This window comes from Sphaeramia orbicularis, chromosome 18, assembly GCF_902148855.1.
Source record: "Sphaeramia orbicularis chromosome 18, fSphaOr1.1, whole genome shotgun sequence".
NCBI classification, from domain to species: Eukaryota; Metazoa; Chordata; class Actinopteri; order Kurtiformes; family Apogonidae; genus Sphaeramia; species Sphaeramia orbicularis.
The window spans coordinates 14,372,546-14,392,369 of record NC_043974.1 but is presented as its reverse complement, the minus strand read 5'-3'; the positions used below and the strand labels follow the sequence as shown (position 1 = coordinate 14,392,369).

The 19,824-nt window shown below is 37.8% G+C and overlaps 1 protein-coding gene and 1 long non-coding RNA gene across 2 annotated transcripts in view; one reads left to right on the top strand and one right to left on the bottom strand.

Moving 5' to 3' along the window:
- Positions 1-19,824, top strand: part of LOC115438981 (uncharacterized) — a 238,205-nt gene that overhangs the window by 86,291 nt on the left and 132,090 nt on the right. The window lies entirely within an intron of this gene.
- LOC115438579 (uncharacterized) lies at positions 16,818-18,286 on the bottom strand. Its single transcript, XR_003938107.1, has 3 exons — positions 18,160-18,286; positions 17,926-17,958; positions 16,818-17,048 (listed from the first exon to the last, which is right to left on the bottom strand). It is a non-coding gene; the product is annotated as an uncharacterized LOC115438579 (long non-coding RNA).

Genomic DNA, 19,824 nt, shown 5'->3' with positions numbered 1-19,824 from the left:
TACATGTATTGATAGGATTAGTGGATCAGAACCCATGAAATATTTTAGATCAGTAGTTGATTTTCTTGCCAGTGTCTTTACAGGTTAAATAAAGCCATGAAACTGCCCAAAGAGACATAGACACATGAGTTCTTCTTTTGACATAAAACTGCAGGAACAGGTGTCTCGACACATGGAGGAACTACAAGCAGAGGAATCAAAGACTGAGGCTGACATCCAGTGTCTGAAGAAAAGCAGGACAGTTCTGTCTGAGTACAAGTTTGTCCACAATGAACCATGACACAAACACCGACTGGGACCAGGATGCTTTTAACACTAAACATCTGCTTATGTTTGGATGAAGACGAGCACAGAGGTGATGAAGCAGAAGGTTTGTGAGCGCTTCGAGTGCATGCAAGCCGCCCTGAAGCAGGACGAGAAGAGTGTCCTGGACTCTCTTGAGATGGACCTCAGGCAGACCAGGAGCAGGCTGGACCAGGTGTTGAAGAAAAGTCTTGTTATGTCCTCCAATTGGTAAGACAAGGCAGATTTATTTGTATAGCACAATTCATACACAGGGCAATTCACAGTGCTTTACAAAAATGGAAGAGACAGGTTAAAAACACACAATTACAATTAAAACATAATCAATAACACATAAATGATAATGAATTAAAAGAAAGTAAAAGGTCAGAGGTCAGATAGAACCCTTTCAGTTGTTCTATGCCCAGTTGAACAGAGCTGTTTTCAGTCTGGACTTAAACATTGTCGCAGTAGAGGCCTGTCTCACATCATCAGGAAGACTGCTCCAGAGTTTAGCTGCATGGAACTGAAACGCAGCTTCACCCTGTTTAGTCTTGACTCTGGGCACCAACAAAAGACCAGTCCCTGAGGTTCTCAGGGTCCGAGACGGTTCATATGGAACCAACATGTCACAGATGTACTTTGGTGCTAGACCATGGAGAGACTTATAAACGAGCAGAGCTGTTTTAAAGTCTATTCTCTGAGCCACAGAAAGCCAGTGCAGAGATCTGAGCACAGGACTAATATGGTCGTACTTCCTGGTTCTAGTCAGGACCCGAGCAGCAGCGTTCTGGATGTTCTGCAGCTGTCTTACAGCTGGTTTAGAGAGTCCAGTGAGAAGGCCGTTACAGTAGTCTAACCTGCTAGAGATAAATGTGTGGATAAGTCTGTCTAAGTCTGGTTTAGACGGTAAACCTTTGATTCTGGCAATGTTTTTGAGATGGTAAAAGTCTGATGATGTTATTGATTTAATGTGGCTGTTAAAGTTTAGGTCTGAGTCCATTATTACCCCTAGATTTCTAACCTGATTTTTAGCTTTTAAAGTAACAGATTCCAGATGACTGATGACACTTTCTCTGGGTTTTTGTGGGCCAAAGACAATGACTTCAGTCTAGTCTGAGTTTAGTTTGAGAAAGTTGTTTTTCATCCACACAGTGATCTGATGGAGGCAGTCACAGAGTGAGTCCACAGGCCCATGTTCACCTGCTGTCAGCGAGATGTAAATCTGAGTGTCGTCTGCATAGTTATGGTAGGACCCATTATTACTGCATATTAACTGGCCCAGGGGCAACATGTAAAGACTGAACAAGAGGGGTCCCAGGATGGACCCCTGGGGGACCCCACAGGTCACTGCCATTCGGTGTGACACAGTTTCCGATTTGAACAAAATACTTCCTGTCCTCAAGGTAGGACTTGAACCATTTCAGGGCAGAACCAGAGATGCCTACCCAGTCCTCTAACCTCTGTTAAAGGATCAATAACACACTGAGGTTGAAATGTAGAATTTCAGAGTATTTCTATGAGTGAACTATAGGACGTGAATGATCACTCTGTTGCAGTAGTGTTGGGGAAAAAAGCTGAAGAGAAGATTGGGGAAGAAGGCAACCTGGGATGGAAATATAACAAAGAATGTTTGAGGTTAGTAGTTTTAGGAAACACAAACACATCTGTCGCTTTGAGTCATTTCATGGTGCATTTCTATTGGGTGTTCATCAGATGTAGATTATTACAGCCTCACACTGTGATGGTCAAACTACATTTAATCTAAGACTGTCTTTGTGTCCAAGACCTGATCAACAGTGGCTTAATTTCTCTAACTACTGTAACCCATATGAGACAATGGCCTACTAAGGTTGTGTATGTCATTTAAGTGCAAAACTCACACTGTCCAGTAGGATGCGCAGTTGTGCTTTGAATAACCTAAGCCTCATGTGTTCAGTCACTTCACTTCAAAGCACACTCTGTATGGTTGTCTTGAGCTAACCAAAACGAGTGAGTAAGAAAATCTTCAAGTAACATCAAATATACTGGTGTATGGGTCCTAATAATCTGTTGTAAACAGGCTTTACACCTTGGCAAACGCCTGCGAGCTGTGAGAAGTGACTACTTGTTGAGAAATTACATGTGGAAATCCTGGTGAGTGTACAACATGTTCGCTATTAGCCGGAAGCTAATGTTATGCTATAAACTTGACATTCTTACCAGATATCATTCTAAAAACCAATCGGGAGTTACATGGCCTTGTCATAATGCTTTCTCTAATGTTTTACCTGCTCTGGTGCATTTTTGTATTACTGCAAATTGTATGTAATGATTGGAATAAGCTAATGCGCTAATGCTAGCGCTAACTGCTGATGCTAATTGCTAACGTGGTCCATGCCCTTATCTAGGCCGGAATTAGCATCACTACACTGCACGTGCTCTTTGCACTGTAAATAAGTTTTATGATAAAATATACAGCCGTTTGGTTTGAAAGATGGTTTTGGTGGTAAAATCATAAATATTGTGTGAATACTGTTAAAACTTCATTTCATTGATATTGTTAAATGCAGTTAATAGCCAATAAGGTTAAAAAGGAATGATAAATAGTTTATTCTGATAAAGGAAATGTGGTTAATTTACAATTTAATGTTAACCAGTGTTGTATTTGTTAAAAATAGGAATTCTAGTGTTGTTTGATACCACACAGTGTGATACTACTAAATCTACATGGTAAATCATCATAACCTTGTAAGCTGACTAAGCTAAAGTACCAGAGTACTGAAATGTACATTCATTCATTTGGATACAATTGTCATTATGACATTGGAATGTTAAAATTCAATGTACTTCAGACAGAAATATAATTATAAGAACCAGAACCGAATGTTTACTTTATGCACACTTTGTGTAGATTGGTTTTATAGTGATCTTCGAAATCTGATGGCGAGTCCAGCCCATGGTGACTGCGAGGGGTGTTAATGGTGTGGCCAGCCTGATTCCTCTGCCACAGAAGAACTTCAACATGAACTGTTTCCATTGGATCCAGATAAGACACAACAGCATTAGAATACACTACCTGGGTAACAACAGTAGTAACGGCTGCAACTAAAGATACTTTATCAACCAAACTGAACTCAAATCATACTTTCTTGGGGAAAGAGCTCTATTTTATTTTGGGGTGTTATTGTTGTACTTTTATTTTCATAACATAGTACTCAAACAAATGCATTTTTCTTATGGTGGAGTAATAAAACACCATTGTTCATTTTCCTTAAATCTTGGCAATTCATTCCAACCTATCATCTCCTCTACCGAACCTAGTAGATGTGAGTGCCTCACCTGCACTGGTCCACTCTAAGGGTGCTACACTACAATATGGGACCACTGTTTTTTAATGGGCTTCATGGTGACTTCCAAATGAGTTTTTCCTCTACATTTGACCTCTGTTGAGTTATTTAACACCATTTATTATAATATTATCCTCTGCACTATGCATTTATTTGTAAAAAATATTGTATTTAATTTATAAGTCATGTAGATGTTATTACGCCCCAGTCTAGGGGAACCAGAACATAAAAATGGCTCCCCTCCTTCTTCAAGCTTCCAATAAAAAAGGCCGTGCAATCACTGTACAGTCCCATGTATTTAATTATTTAGCAGAACAACACAAGGCGTGTGGGAGGGCAGGGCCTAAACAACAAACAAAAAGGTTCTTAAACAGAAAACTTCCTTTCCTAATATCAAAAGAATAACAATTTCTCATCTTCCTAAACAAAACAGGAGAAAACAGTGAAAACAAAATGGCTTCCCTCCCCTACAGAAAAGTGGACTGTTAACACACACACACAAAAAAAACCCATAGAATCAATACTCTGTTTACAACGATGAAGACTGCTTGACAGTATCATGGTCTGCACTCCTACGTGACCCAGCTGGCTACCTGAAGAGAGAGAGAGAGAGAGAGAGAGAGAGAGAGAGAGAGAGAGAGAGAGAGAGAGAGTGGGCTCTACCAGCTTCCTCCTTCAAAAGCTGCTGCAGCCAATCAGCTTCTGCCACCTGGAAACATAGGAAATGGACACACACACACAGAGACACACACACAGAGTGGGAAACACCACTCTGTGTCCAGGAGAAGAAACAGCACCAACAGGAACAGAATATAAACACAATACTTATGACAAAGGGTCATAACAATATTCATAGACGCTTCAGATAAATTCAGAGGTTATTCTATCAAAACTGAGAAAATAATGGCCTTTTCTGCTAAATATATCATTAACTGAACATCAAACAAGTATCTAAAACCACTGTCATTTATCAAACTACATGTGTTTTACTGGTGAATCAATGCTGCAGAAGATTGTGGCGTTTTTCAAGTCCAAATAAAACATATGCTGATATAAAACTGAGTAACTGCATTTTACCTGAATTATAATGTATTGATAGGATTAGTGGTTGAAAAGTCTTGAAACATTTTATATCAGTCGATGTTTGTTGTGCGCTGACAGCTGTTCAGGTCTTCGAGGATTAATGTGACAAAAAACACATTTCTTATTTCCACATGACCGCACACTGAAAACATAACTTCATTATATTTCTGGTAGGGATGGAAATCGATAAGAATTTAATGATTCCATTATCGATTTTGCTAATGATCCGATTCCTTATCAGTTCTAATATCGATTCTCATTGCGTGAAGGAATAAAAGAGTACAAACGGGTGTGTTTGCATTAACTGTCTATTATATTTCCATCTCTGCACAGAAAATATAACATATACAGTATGTACAAATAATAATAACAGATGACACTGGGCCCAGTTCCAGATAGTCATATATGAGGTGGATAACAGGAATGTTAAGGGGGTCCTCATCATACAACCATACAGTGAAAGTGAAACTTAAGAGTTCACTAATTCCTATGTCTCCAACTGTTGTGCACCTCATTTCTTTTCTCCTACCTTTGGAAACTTTTATTTTAGGGGCACAGCATTTGTTGCCTGCACTGGAACCAGGCCTGGATGACAGTCTGGTGTTCACTCTGCCACTAGATTCACAAGTGTCGCTAAGTAGCGTATTAAATACATGACATTCCTGTAAATGAATCACGTGCTGTGGACAAATGTTTGAGTAGATTGGAGGGATTTCACCCTTCTAAAGAAATGGGAGCTTTACCAGTGTTCCAGTGGACCTGGTGTTGTCTTTTTGGAGCGTTTCTGCCTCCACACCATGTTGGCTACGTTCTAACCAAAACAACGCAGTGTGCACGTGACGTCATCACGCATACGTAACGAATCGATAAGTAGAATCGTTAAGCAGGCAGGCAAACGATTTCAAGGAATCCAGCTACTAGGAACTGGTTCTCAGAAAGAACAGGTTCTCGATTCCCATCCCTACTTTCTGGTATTAAGTATGTAAACGCAGTAAGACAATTGGCTACGGCAATTTAATATTGGAACATGTCATTTTACTTCAGTGCAACGAATTTATCAAACAGGTTCAGTTATGTGTACACCTATCACAAGTCAAAACAGAGCTAAACTGGACTAAATTACAAAGGGGGGGGCGTCAAATGAAGAGCCGTTTGAGAGCCAAAAGATCCGGCTCTTCTAGGTGAACTGAATCAAATGGACCGGATCACTGAGAAGAGCTGAAACTACCATCACTAATGGCTCTTGTTTCTGGACTATATAAAATGTAGTTGCTGCATATGTTTTACAGCCAGTAGATGGCAGTGTTCACCACAAAACGGTCTAAAAATCAATCCTAGTAAAAGGTCAGAATACTCAAAGAACAAATGACTATTAATAACTATAATTTCTGTACTTAGTGAACTGATGAAGGAACTCTGACACTGTGATAAATGTTAATCTGTTTTGTTAGTGTTAATTTAACTCTAGAAAGCGTGGAACTAAATAAACCCTAAAAGGTGTTAAAACCAACTATGTGGAAGTTAATTCAGCACTGAACTTTTTGTTGTATATAAAGCTGTTCTCTTTCATTTTCTGTCCAAACTTATAATTTTCAGTCCCCATTTTATAGTCTTACTGCTTTACCACTAAAAGCAACAGGTGGCCATCTGAGAAAATCATTGAAAGCACTCTGAAACACATAAAAAAGTGCTTATATACATTTAGGAAATTATCTATTAGATATTAGAAACATGAAATATTGTCCAAATGACTATTCAAAGCTGATGTTTAGATTACTCCTCATGTAACAGTGTGAGAACACCTCAAAAAAGCACTACACTGGAAAAAAATCTAAATCTTACCAAGTGTATTTTTCTAATTTCTCATCAAAATATCTCATCACACTTAAAATAAGATGGAATCACCTAAAGAGTAACTTTTAAGTGTCCATTTCCAGTGTATTTTCAGAAAAGTCTTAATTGGGGGAAGTTAAAGTATTAAAAGCCAATAATGTTTTGTATTTAGAGGTCAACTAGATCTAGAGTCTAAGTCACACTAACATTAACAAGTTTATATTAAATGAATGTAACTCACCTCACATGGTTCAGAAAACTCCACCTAAGTAAGCACCCATGAGGGAAACATGTCCTTATGAGGCCTTTTATTCTGTGTGGGATGAAATATATAAACCCAAAGGTCCATATCAAACACAGTATGTAAAAGAAAACATTATATCAACTGCTTTAAATGGACAAATAGGAGCTGGAATCTATTTTGTGTTTTCTGTTAAAGAATCCATCACTTCACATTTGAGGTTTTTTTTTTAGTAATAATTTGATAAACTCGTACATGCCTGCATAGATATTTGCGCTGGTAATATGCTGAATATTGTTATCACCATGGAAACAAGATGCTCATTTATCAAATCGCTGGACATTTATTTTATTCTTCCATTTGTTCACACTCAAAGTAAATGGCAACAACAGCCTGACCTGTAGTTTTACACCAAACATATGTCATCAGGCCAAAACAGACTCATTTCAAGTCAAGTCCTGTTTGTCTACGGTTGCAAAAGGGGCAAAAAAAAAAAAACTTCATGGGTCATTATTTAGCTTTAAAACACATTCAAACACACACCTTAACAGAAACACCAGTCTGAGCTTCCAACGCTGGAGTACACAGGGGTCACAAACTGATGGAAATGTATTTTTATTTATTTATTTATTTATTTATTTCAAACATGCAAAGAAACTAAATTTAAAAAAAAAGAAGCAAAATAAGACAAAAACATTTAAATATACAGAATCTTTCTTCAAGTATGTGTCTGAATTTGCATGGTCAAAAAGGAGTAAAAAGAAGGATAAACTCATTTATTCCTACCCCTCAAGTGCTTTTACACCTTTATCAATAATTTAATACAAAAATCAAATAAATTTTTCCTAATTTTAGCATTTAACCCATAACTAACACATAATGCAGTAATGGAATTATGCAAAACAGAATGATCATGGTAGTACAGTCATACAAACAGACTCAACAATTCAGCAATTTTCTTCAGTAATTACAGCATATTTATCAATATATTATCCATCAACAAACAGCCCTCATTGTCATTATTAAATACTGCACTTCACACAAATCAATTCTATCTTTTTTAGACTGAATTATGTTATTTGTTTTATCTCTACACACAATTTGTTCCACAATTTTACTCCACAAATGGTCAAACAGAAACTTTTTAATGTAGTGCTTTATGAATTTTTAAATTTAACTTTCCCCTTAAATCATAACCTTCCTCTTTCACAAAACATTTCTTGAATATTACCCGGCAGGAAGTTATTCTTTGTTTAATACAGGGCCTGCTGCATCCAAGGCCATTTTTAAAGGCTGGTTCCACCAATCATCAGCCCCTTGCTTGGAAAACAAAAAGGCAAAAGACAAACACAGCACCCCTACAGGACTGGGAGGGGGGGTTACAACACGACATCAGAATACATATATACATATAAACATAAATTAGGACCCAGGGTCATAACAGGATTCAGATGATGTTTACCTCCTAAAGATGTTGTTGACATCAGCTAAAAAAGCCAAAACAAAATGTTGGCTACAGAAGGAGCCACCACAATGGGCCTTTTTTATTTGTATGGTAGAAAACATTCGACTGATGGAACACATGACTTTCACCCTGCGGCTCCAGGAGGAGCTGGGAAAAAGGCACCGGAGAAAATGGACGGACTTTACAAATGATGACAGTACTAATTAAAAACGGTTGATGTTGTACGCATGTTTATGTTATAATTGTCATCCCTTTACCTCATTTTCATGTTCTTGGTTTGTAAAATTAAAATGTTTATCAATAAAAAGTGTCAACCATACATACAAAACATACATACAAAAGCAAATTAACGATGCCAGATGATTTTTGTCTCTTTTTTTCATGTGATATATTATCAAAATGCGCAAATTGTACTAATGTTTCAATTGCAGCTTAAAAAATACACTTTAAATCTGAATCTTGGCTTCAATATTTTAGCCCATATTTGTCACATTTCATTGATTATGCACTGCTATTTATGGATCTGGAACAACAATAAAATATATACAGTGGTGTTGAATATGTAAAGGCGTTTAGGTGCTACTGTAAATAGCCAGTATCAGTATTTGGACCTGTTGTTGAACTGGGTAACCGCTAGTTACGAGGTTTTACATTATAGTAGTCTTCATCCGCTGCATCACCATGATGTTGAGACGAGACGATTTCATATTCATCTTGTTGTTGATCTGAAATGAGAACAGTTGAACTGAGGTAAATGTCAGTCTCTCACTTCAAATAATGTGCTCATATTGAATACAATACCGTACCGTCTCCAGTGTTTCTACCACGTATTGATTCATAGACACAGAGATCACCTGGAGGGCAGAGAATATCAACACCACAAATCAGTCACTGTAGATGTGATTTTTAATCATCCAGCAGTTGGTTTTTGAACGTAGTGAGTTTTTTTTTTTTTACTTAATTATTATTTATGGCTCCATGAACTGATTCCCTGGTGAAGACCTTTCTTGATCCTAAGTGTTTTCTCTGCTTATGTAGTTTTGAGGTTATACAAGTGGATCTCAAACTTTTTACAGTGGGAAAAATAAAATACACTGAAATAGACTTTTTTTAGCCAAGTACCCCCCAACTCCAGCTTCAGCATTTTTGATTGAAAAAAATTAGGCAAAATTTGTTCCTGTGCCAAAGGTGTGTGTTTATATTTTCAAACAACATATTTAACTGTAATATATAAAAAATAACAATTTTTTTAAGTACATTTTGTGCAAAATATAAACTGAAAAGTGCCCTCTTTTATTAAGAAAAATAAATAAATTGGTCATGAATTAATAAATGAACCTTTCATCAACACAAAATAATTACTTAACTACTCAAATGAACTCATTCAGAACAAGTGGTTCCAGGCACAACAAACCCCGCCCCTCACACATGTTGTAGCTTATTTTTGCATCGATCCAGCTGATGTCATCATGTCTATGCATGTGCTGATGTCAGAATATCAACTACGTCTATATATGTGCCACATTTGCCAAGTCCTTCCTAAAATTTGATTTATTGATTGACTGTTCTCTTGCACTAAACAACCAAAAACATTTTTAAACTCCACTTGAATGCAGATGATACACGATACTCACAGGCTGTATCATGTAAAGCCTGTTTATTTCAGTATTCATTGTGTTGCCCTTAAGGCATGTTTTGTAAGAGTTTTATGGTTTCTTGATAATTTATTATTGTAGCAATGTGTTTGTATAATGTTAAATAAGCAAGACAGTTTAAAAAGTACGTTAAATGTGAATTTCACTGAATTTATTTTGCTATATGCAAACTTCCGGTTCGCGATCTATCACTTCTTGTAGTAATATGCGCAAACTTTACTTCGAAGCTCGTCTGTACTCATTCAAAATGCCACCAAATCATCCTGCAAAGTCACAGCAGAATATTGGAGAGGCAATGCTGTCAGTTTATGAAACTTTAAGTATTTTCGGGATGTGTTTGCTGAGAGATTGTTACATATGTTGTTTTAATTATTTACAGTTTTCACCAGTTTTATGAATAGCATGTATGTTGAAGAGGAAACTACAGTAAAAGGAAAATTCTTATTCTACGTCTCATCTTTGACTCCGGTTTAATTTGGTGTTTAGTCTGTGTTTATACACACTGTACAAGACACTAAATTCATGTTTTTGTAAAATTATTTTAGATGGTGCCTATCGTCTTCTTCTTCATGTGAGACAGGTGGAGCGGTGCCCTAGCGCCCTCTATTGACGAGCCGCCACTGACAGTCACTTTACTAAATAACTAAGGCTACCTTCAGACTGGAGCCAAAATGTGGCCCAAATCTGATTTTTTGCCACTATTTGACCTGTACCTGACCTGCTAAGACAGTCTGAACGGCCAAGTCGCATTTATCCGACCTTTACATCATTGAAATGCCAGTAGAGCCCGACTGCAACACACTTGTGAACAGATATAGATCACTGGAGATGAGTGTCTTGTCGTGAGAGTGTTACAGAGAGGCGGTCACAGATATATTTAAACGTTCTTCTTGTCATTTGAAAATTCTGGATGAAGTGTGTGTGAGTGAAGCCGCTAACATCACTATCCCACCACTCCTGACTCCGCCTCCACATCCAAATACTCCGTTGTACAGACGTAGCAGCCATTGCACCACAAAAGGCCACAGCAAAAAACCTGGCTCTGCTCTTTTTTAATCTTCTGCTTCAAATTATTTGACTGTAATGATGCTGACTTCGGTTGTAGAGAAACTTTATCAGTGCCACACACACGCTGATACCAGATGCCTCCATATTTACTTCTGTAAACACAGTGTGTGCTGCGTGGTCACGTATTATGTCAGGACCTCTTTTGCGCATGCGGGTCACTTCAGGGTCACATTCAGTTCATACTGAGAACTGACAGAAGTCGCGTTTAATTTGTAATATGAACGAATGCACAAAAAATCAGATTTCCCCAAAAAATCCGAATTGTGCATTAAGACCTGCTGTGTGAACGTAGCCTAAGAGTCGATCTGAACTGACCGTGGAGAAGGGAGGAGTAGACCTGTAGTTGGTTTTCATCCTGGTTGATATTTTGGGCGGTGGATGAACCCTGATTGGATCCCGGTGACTCCATGAATCTGAACCAAAGAATAAACAAAGTTTTACAAACAATAAAAGTCAAAATGTGAAAATGAAATGATGACCAATTTATTCCTGTGATTGTAAAGACTAGACTGACCTGTTCCAACACAAACCTGTGAAAAGGTTTATCAGAGGAATGTTAACATTACAGACCACTGCCACGTTACAGATGCTTCTTATTTCAAACTAACGGTACCATCTCACCTTTGGATGTTTTGTACCAACCCAGCGCTGTCAGTGGAAGGAGAATTATCAGCAAGATGCCAGAAACCAGACCAATGATCAGCACCACAGGAAATGGAGACCTGTCCTCGAGTAATTCCATTGTTTCAGCTGGAAAAAAACATATGAAAATGTCTGATCTTCATTTATCAATTCTTAACAATGAAGCAGCACTGTTAGAAGAGTGAAGTTAAGTAGATTTTAAAATCTGGACAAAAATATGACAATTATGCTCTGAGGCTACCGATATAAAACTACGAAAGTAAGAATTCCACTGAGGCCTGGTGTGTGAAAATACAAACATATACACAGTGTACATAAAAACACAGACATAAACACATCACAGGATTACCTCCACTGTGGACTTTCATCACCTCACCACAAATGTTCTATAACCTGTAACTCCTGATCTTGTGTTCCTTTTAACCTTTTCATGCATGAATTATGAACAAAAGTGTCTAGATATTTTTTTTTAGATGGATTTTAGTAGTCAAAATTAGGCTAAAGTTGAAATACATTTTTATTTCTTTTTTGTTTGTTTTTTAAACATGGTTTTATTAAGAAGATATTTAATCTCCTGAGACCCAGGAAATAAGTTTTGGATTTTTTGAATTAAATAATTACCCATATTGGAAAAATCATAATGCAGCAGTTTTTCAGATGCATTTTTTCAAAAATTCATGGAATGTCCTTTCTGGTGGAAAGTTTTTTTTTTTTTTGTTTTTTTTTTATAAAGCTGTGAAAGTCTTGTCTACAAGTGTGGACAGAAAACCCATAGCTGGGTCTTAAATGGTTAAATTTATGAGATCACAGAGGAGTCCAAATTCTAAAACTAAGATGATCCTTTTGTTCATTGTATTGCTTAGGGTCTATAGACACTGCCCCCATGTGGTTTGGAGAATATTGTCTTTATAACCCTTTGGAAAGTGAGTTTCAACAAATGTGGACGTCATGCGTGAAAGGGTTCATTTTCCTTTTTTTGTACTTTTATGTATTATTCCCAAAATGATCTTATCCATAAAACTAATTCATCACATACTGATAACTCAAACAAATGTCTTCTTCTGATCTATTGTGTAGCTTTTGTTACACAAACAAATATATATGAGTTTAAGTTACTTTGTCATTGTAGGTCTGTTTATTGTGTCCTTTGTCCATTCATATGTCCACCCAGTGTTTCCTCCATCCTGGATCTCACATCTGAGTGTGAACGCCTCTCCATAAAATATGTCAGACCAGTTTGGATCAAGGGTCAAAACGACCCTGTGTGTCACTGTTCATGTTGAAGAAACCACACATATGAAAAGGAGAGAATATTTACATTAGATCTTAGGTCTCAGTGTTAGATATAATCTGTATTCATAAACACATAATGCATTATATCTGCAGGTGTACTAAACATTATATTGACAAACAGTGAGCTTTATTTTTACCAACTGAGTTGCTGTATTTGCTGTGGTAAACTGGATCTCCTCTGCCTCCTCTGCACTGATAGGTTCCTCCAGATGGGACAGGTATTTGTGAATATGTGGTCTGGCGATAATAGTCTGTGTTGTCTTTCTTCCAGTAGTATTTCCATCCAGATGATGGGGGATTCACAGAGCAGGTCAGGACCACATATCCCTGGTGAATGGATCTTGTGTCCACGGTCAGGTGGGCCTGTGGTCTGTCTGTGGTTCAGTTTAGGCAAAAGGAAATTAACTTTAGGAAAGTCTGTCTACATACATGTTACAGTAACCTGAAAAACTGGGACAAGTTCTGATCTCCATGATTACCAATAAAGACTTTAAGGTGCATTTTGACTGAATAAGAATTCAGAGTGTGTGTGTGTTTGTTTTTTTCAGGGCCTGATCCATGTGGGATCCAAATACAATGGGCAGAAAACTAAACATCTATGAATCCATAAAAACATACACATCCATTTATGTAAACATCTACAACAAACTTAAATCAAGTGATCAGCTGATTAACCAAAACTAACCCAACTAGTGCATTCACTTTGGTAGAAAAACTTGGACTGATTCTCCAGATACGCCTCCAAAATAAATCAAAAAGCTGGGGGTTTAAAATAAATAAATAAAAAACAAGATGGAAGCTCTCAAAGTGTGATATTTCTGCTTCACGTCTTCAAACTGACATGAAACAACGCATTAACTTCTCAGTATTTATTTGTATTTGTATTTGTTGAGGCAGAAAAATTATATTTAATCTTAATAGAATGTGTATCTTCTTTTGCCTTATTTTTAGTATATTAAACAACCACTGACCATACAAACCTGCAGTGGCCCAGAGGTGCAACAGGCCAAAAAATTATCCACTAGACGAAAAAAATTATCTACTACAAGAAAAAAAAGAGAACAACCTAAAAAAATTATCCACTAGATGAAAAAAATTATCTACTACAAGAAAAAAAAAGAACAGCCCAAAAAAATTATCCACTGTAAGAAAAAAAAGAGAACAGCCTAAAAAAATTATCCACTAGACGAAAAAAATAAAAAATCCCCTATAAGAAAGAGACCAGCCAAAAAAATTATCCACTAAAAGAAAAAAAAAAGAGAACAGGCGAAAAAAATTATCTACTAGTCCGAAAAATTATTCACTATAAGAAAAAAAAAAAAAAAAAGAACAGGTGAAAAAAATTATCTACTATGAGAAAAAAAAAGAGAGCAGCCCAAAGAAATATCCACTATAAGAAAAAATAAACCCATCATCCACCTTTTCAATTACGGGGGCGCTGTTTTCCCAAAAGGTGTCTTGCTTTAAAATTAAGGCCACCACAAAAAATAAAAGGATAGGCTGAAAAATTTTAAGGCTTTCGGCTAATGTGGCTAATGCTAAGGAAGTACCCCACCGGAAGTGGAGGTCGTGCGCTAAAAAATAAAGTTATTTTAAAATATAGATATTTCGTTAATATAGTTTGCAAAACAGTTAAATGATTAAATACGGTTCCAGTGTCTGCTCAAGGTTAGGCATGGGCGTTAAATGGTTAAGGTTAGGGTTAGGGTATGGCTGGGGTTAGTTTTCAGTGGTAAAAAGAAATTCTAAAATTATTTTATTTTGAGAGGAGCAGAAGAGGAGCTTCCTGTGGAGCTCCACTATCATGGCATCGCCCATTTGTTTGCATGTAGACCTCCTCAACTCAAACGGAGTGTCTTCACTAACACTAGCTCAAGAAGGACATTTTGTGGAGATAAAGATGTCAGCCATGGTACGTGGTGCCGTCCTGGGGTACCTGGCACCGAGCTGTGGCATCGAGCTGCGGCACCGCGGTGCCACGGCAAGTGGTTGGCACTGCGGCACCTGGCACCGAGCCGTGGTACCGCGGTACCTCGCGGCACCAACCGAGGTGCCGCGGCACCAACCGAGGTACCACGGCACCTCGTGGTACCAACCAAGATGCCGCGGCCCAACCGAGGTGCCAACCACTTGCCGTGGCACCTCGGTGCCACAGCTCGGTGCCAGGTACCCCAGCACGGCACCGCGTACCATGGCTGACATCTTTATCTCCACAAAATGTCCTTCTTGAGTTAGTGTTAGTGAAGACACTCCGTTTGAGTTGAGGAGGAGAGCTCTACATGCAAACAAATGGGCGATGCCATGATAGTGGAGCTCCACAGGAAGCTCCTCTTCTGCTCCTCTCAAAATAAAATAATTTTAGAATTGCTTATAGTGAATATTCATCAAAAATGATATTGAATGTCAGGCAGTTGAACAATTCAACACCGTAATCACACAATTGTTTACTTGCACTGGTAGTTCACAAAGTTGCCGTCAACTTTTCGCGTTAGCATTAGCTTAGCAACGAACCTTCACACAGTGCACACAAGGGGCATTTACCACTGAAAACTAACCCCAGCCATACCCTAACCTTAACCATTTAACGCCCATGCCTAACCTTGAGCAGACACTGGAACCGTATTTAATCATTTAAATGCTTTGCAAACTATATTAATGGAAATATCTATATTTTAAAATAACTTTATTTTTTAGCGCACGACCTCCACTTCCGGTGGGGTACTTCCTTAGCATTAGCCACGTTAGCCGAAAGCCTTAAAAATTTTCAGCCTATCCTTTTATTTTTTGTGGTGGCCTTAATTTTAAAGCAAGACACCTTTTGGGAAAACAGCGCCCCCGTAATTGAAAAGGTGGATGATGGTTTTTTTTTTCTTATAGTGGATATTTTTTTTGGGCTGCTCTCTTTTTTTTCTTTTAGTAGATATTTTTTTTCATCTAGTGGATAATTTTTTTAGGCTGTTCTCTTTTTTTTCTTATAGTGGATAATTTTTTGGGCTGTTCTCTTTTTTTTTCTTGTAGTAGATAATTTTTTTCATCTTGTGGATAATTTTTTTTAGGCTTTTCTCTTTTTTTTCTTGTAGTAGATAATTTTTTTCATCTAGTGGATAATTTTTTTAGGCTGTTCTTTTTTTTCTTGTAGTAGATAATTTTTTTCGTCTAGTGGATAATTTTTTGGCCTGTTGCACCTCTGGGCCACCGTACAAACCATTTTTTCAGCTGATGGCAGAGGTAAATGGGTCTGCATTTGTTGTTCTTCTTCATCCTTGATGTGTTAGTCCAAGTGTTGTTGTATTATTATGTTTTGTACTAAACAAATACTGTACAGGCTGAAACCTGGGTTCTTATAACAGAACTGTCCTGCTGGTTTATCTGGTTACAGGTGATGGATATGACAGCAGTTTTCTTCTATTCAGTCTGTTTCCTCTGTTGTTTTATTCACTCAGATTAAAGTGTTATAAACAGTCTGATAAATAACACAGGCTTCATCTTACCTGCTACTGTCAATTTAATGACATTACTCCACACTGTTGTGTCAGATGAGTCTGTTCTTCCTCTACATCTGTAGGATCCACGGTGTGCTGTAGTAGCTCTAGTAATTCTGTATTCATTTGTCGTTGTAGGTCTGTTTAATGTGTCCTTTGTCCATTCATATGTCCACCCAGTGTTTCCTCCATCCTGGATCTCACATCTGAGTGTGAACGCCTCTCCATAAAATATCTCAGACCAGTTTGGATCAAGGGTCAAAACGACCCTGTGTGTCACTGTTCATGTTGAAGAAACCACACATATGAAAAGGAGAGAATATTTACATTAAATCTTAGGTCTCAGTGTTAGATATAATCTGTATTCATAAACACATAATGCATTATATCTGCAGGTGTACTGAACATTATATTGACAAACAGTGAGCTTTATTTTACCAACTGAGTTGCTGTATTCACTGTAGTGAACTGGATCTCCTCTGCCTCCTCTGCACTGATAGGTTCCTCCAGGTTGGACAGTTGTTTGTGAATCTGTGGTCTGGTGAAAATAGACTCTGTTGCCTCTGTACCAGTAGTATTTCTATTCAGATGATGATGAATTCACAGAGCAGGTCAGGGTCACATGCCCCTGGTGAATGGATGTTGTGTCCATGGTCAGGTGGGCCTGTGGTCTGTCTGTGGTTCAGTTTAGGCAAAAGGAAATTAACTTTAGGAAAATGTGGCTTCAAGTCAGTCTTTCGTAAAACCGTAGCCATTTGCACATAATTAAAGCAGCACATAGATTTGTTTTGATTGATTAAAAATCCATTGTGTGTTTGTTCAGTGTCACAGGACCAAATTCTTTACTGGGCCCTGGAGGTTCAGAACAGCTGTGTCAGGGTCATTCTGTGGTTGGATATGAGTTAACCCTCAAACACCTACATGATAACACTTATCAAATCCAATTTTTAAGAACTTTTGCACCACTCATTATCTCAATACATATAAATACTGTAACTCTGGCACACTGATCATACACAAACACATACACAACAAAATATAAGAATGAGAAAAATTTAACATCAAATGTGAAGTCTGAATTTCAGAATTAAACACACAGTGCATCATATCTGCAGTTTGTAATGCACATTATTTCAGTATTTTATCTTTGCCACCTGAGTTCCTAAATGAAAATGTAGATATCAGGTAAAACAGCTTGAATGTAGACTTTCATGTACATTTCACTGACAATAAATAAGGATACAATGACTCTAATATAAACAGTGACAGCTAGGAACGCACTCGGAGAGTGCAGACCTCTGCCAAGACAGATCTGTCCCTCCCCTCTGATCACCACCAAAATTTAATCATTTGTTCCTTGTGCCAGTATCAACATTTCCTGAAAATTTCATCCAAATCTGTCCATAACTTTTTGAGTTACCTTGCACACGGACAGACAGACAGACAAGCCAACACCGGCAAAAACATAACCTCCTTGGTGGAGGTAACTGGGAAATAGAATATCTAATGATTCAATCCATTTAAAATCACACAAATAAAGACAGTGGATTACCTGTGGCCTGTTTGCAGAGGTGTATATTCAACACTACAACAAAGAATGAAAATCATTAGACAAAACATAAAAACTGTACTTTACAGCAGCACTAAAATAACTTCTAGAGTCCTAACTATGACCTCCATGACCAACAGTCTGTGTTAGCACAGGTCTCACAGAGGATAGTTTCTCCTCACAGCATTTTCCTCCATCTCTGACTTCTTCAAACGTAAAGTCTTGTCATATACTCACAGAAACAGGTCAGGGACCAGACCAGGATAAACCCCATCTCAACATCCAGCACTTGTTGCTCTGCGTCAAAAAAATTCTACTTTGAACTGATGACAGGCTTGAAACAGAAGCAGACAAAGAACAGAACTAAAGAACTGCCAACATTTTATCATGTCTTCTTTTTTCTCTGACTTCAGTTGGTTTGTTCTTACTTCTGTTCTGTACAAACCACTTCACACCCTAACCACCACACCTTTGACATGTTTAGACTTCCTGCTTACTGCATGATAATGTCACCTTTTCTCTTCTACAAGTGATGCTGTTCATTTCTAATGATGCTGTAACTAGTGAATAGCAAATGGTAAATATCAGTGAATTAAGATGCATCTCAGATATCCTTTGGTTAAATAGATAAATCCCAGATTACCCCAGGATATTTCCTAAAGAGATTACTTTATATAAATATATGACCTAAAACGTACATGCAATAACGACAGAACTAATGGACATTTTCACATTATTATACATATGATCTGGAATCAAAAGACAACAGTGCATTAACATTTTGTGCATTTCTTCTGCTGATGGTATTTTTGATCGATCAGCTCCCTTGTTTTTTTGTTTTTTTGGTCTTGGTAGGACTGGTTCCCCAGTCATGTTCTATGAACTCCTGATATAAGATTTATAGGTGCATAAAAGCTATACCTTCTTTTTATATTTATTCATGACTATGTTTATAAAAACTCAATAACATTTCATTTTTAAACACAATTGCATGTGTAACATTTGCAAATGTAAACCATTAGAGCTTCCTTTGAGTGGTTAGAATGTGGGAGACCTGTCTAATTCTTGGTATTACTATTTTTACTACATAAAGAGGAACTAGAAACCAGTGGTGGACCGTGCATTTCACACCTAGGCCTTCAGTAGTGCTCCATCTGAATCAAGCCGTCCCTCAATAACTATTTTAAGGTTATAAAAAACATCTTATTATGCAGAAATGTATATAAGATCTTGCATGTAAGAAATGCATATAAGATCTTGCATCGCAGATAGATGACTGGTGTCGCCACAATAAATGCCTTTACTGAATAATCAAACCCAGGGTACACAAGTCTCCTTCTACAGCAGCTACAGCTGTGACACACATGAAGCCTCAGTCACAAATGCCATTACGAATGGCTATGAACGGCTACGAACACCGTGCGAACGATTTATGGACCATTTTGTACGACTTTCTCAAGGCGGCTGTATAAGAATGGTGTGTTCATGGAGTGTTCGTGGACTGTTCCTAAGTTCGTAGTCAGGTGAGCGATCTTGTCCAAGATTTTCTACAGACGCAGTACGAAACCCCCTTTTGCAGGATGCACTAACAAATGCCTTATGAACAACGTAACAACAACCCACGACGTTCGTGGATCAGGAGGCCTTTCCAGGACCCACATGTTCCTGCAGTGGCCGCAAGTAGATCTCAAGAACACATTGCAGTGTTATTAGGGGTCCCATATGGTATTCACACAAATGGACGCACAGACAGAGATTCCCATGGCGTTCTTAAGATGAACATAAGGTGCAGTGCAGTAGTACGACATTTGTGGCGTTCTTATAGGGGTCGAATATAAACTGTCAAGATGGAGTGAATAACTGGTCTCAAATGCATGGTGCAGAAGATATAAAGAATAAAGT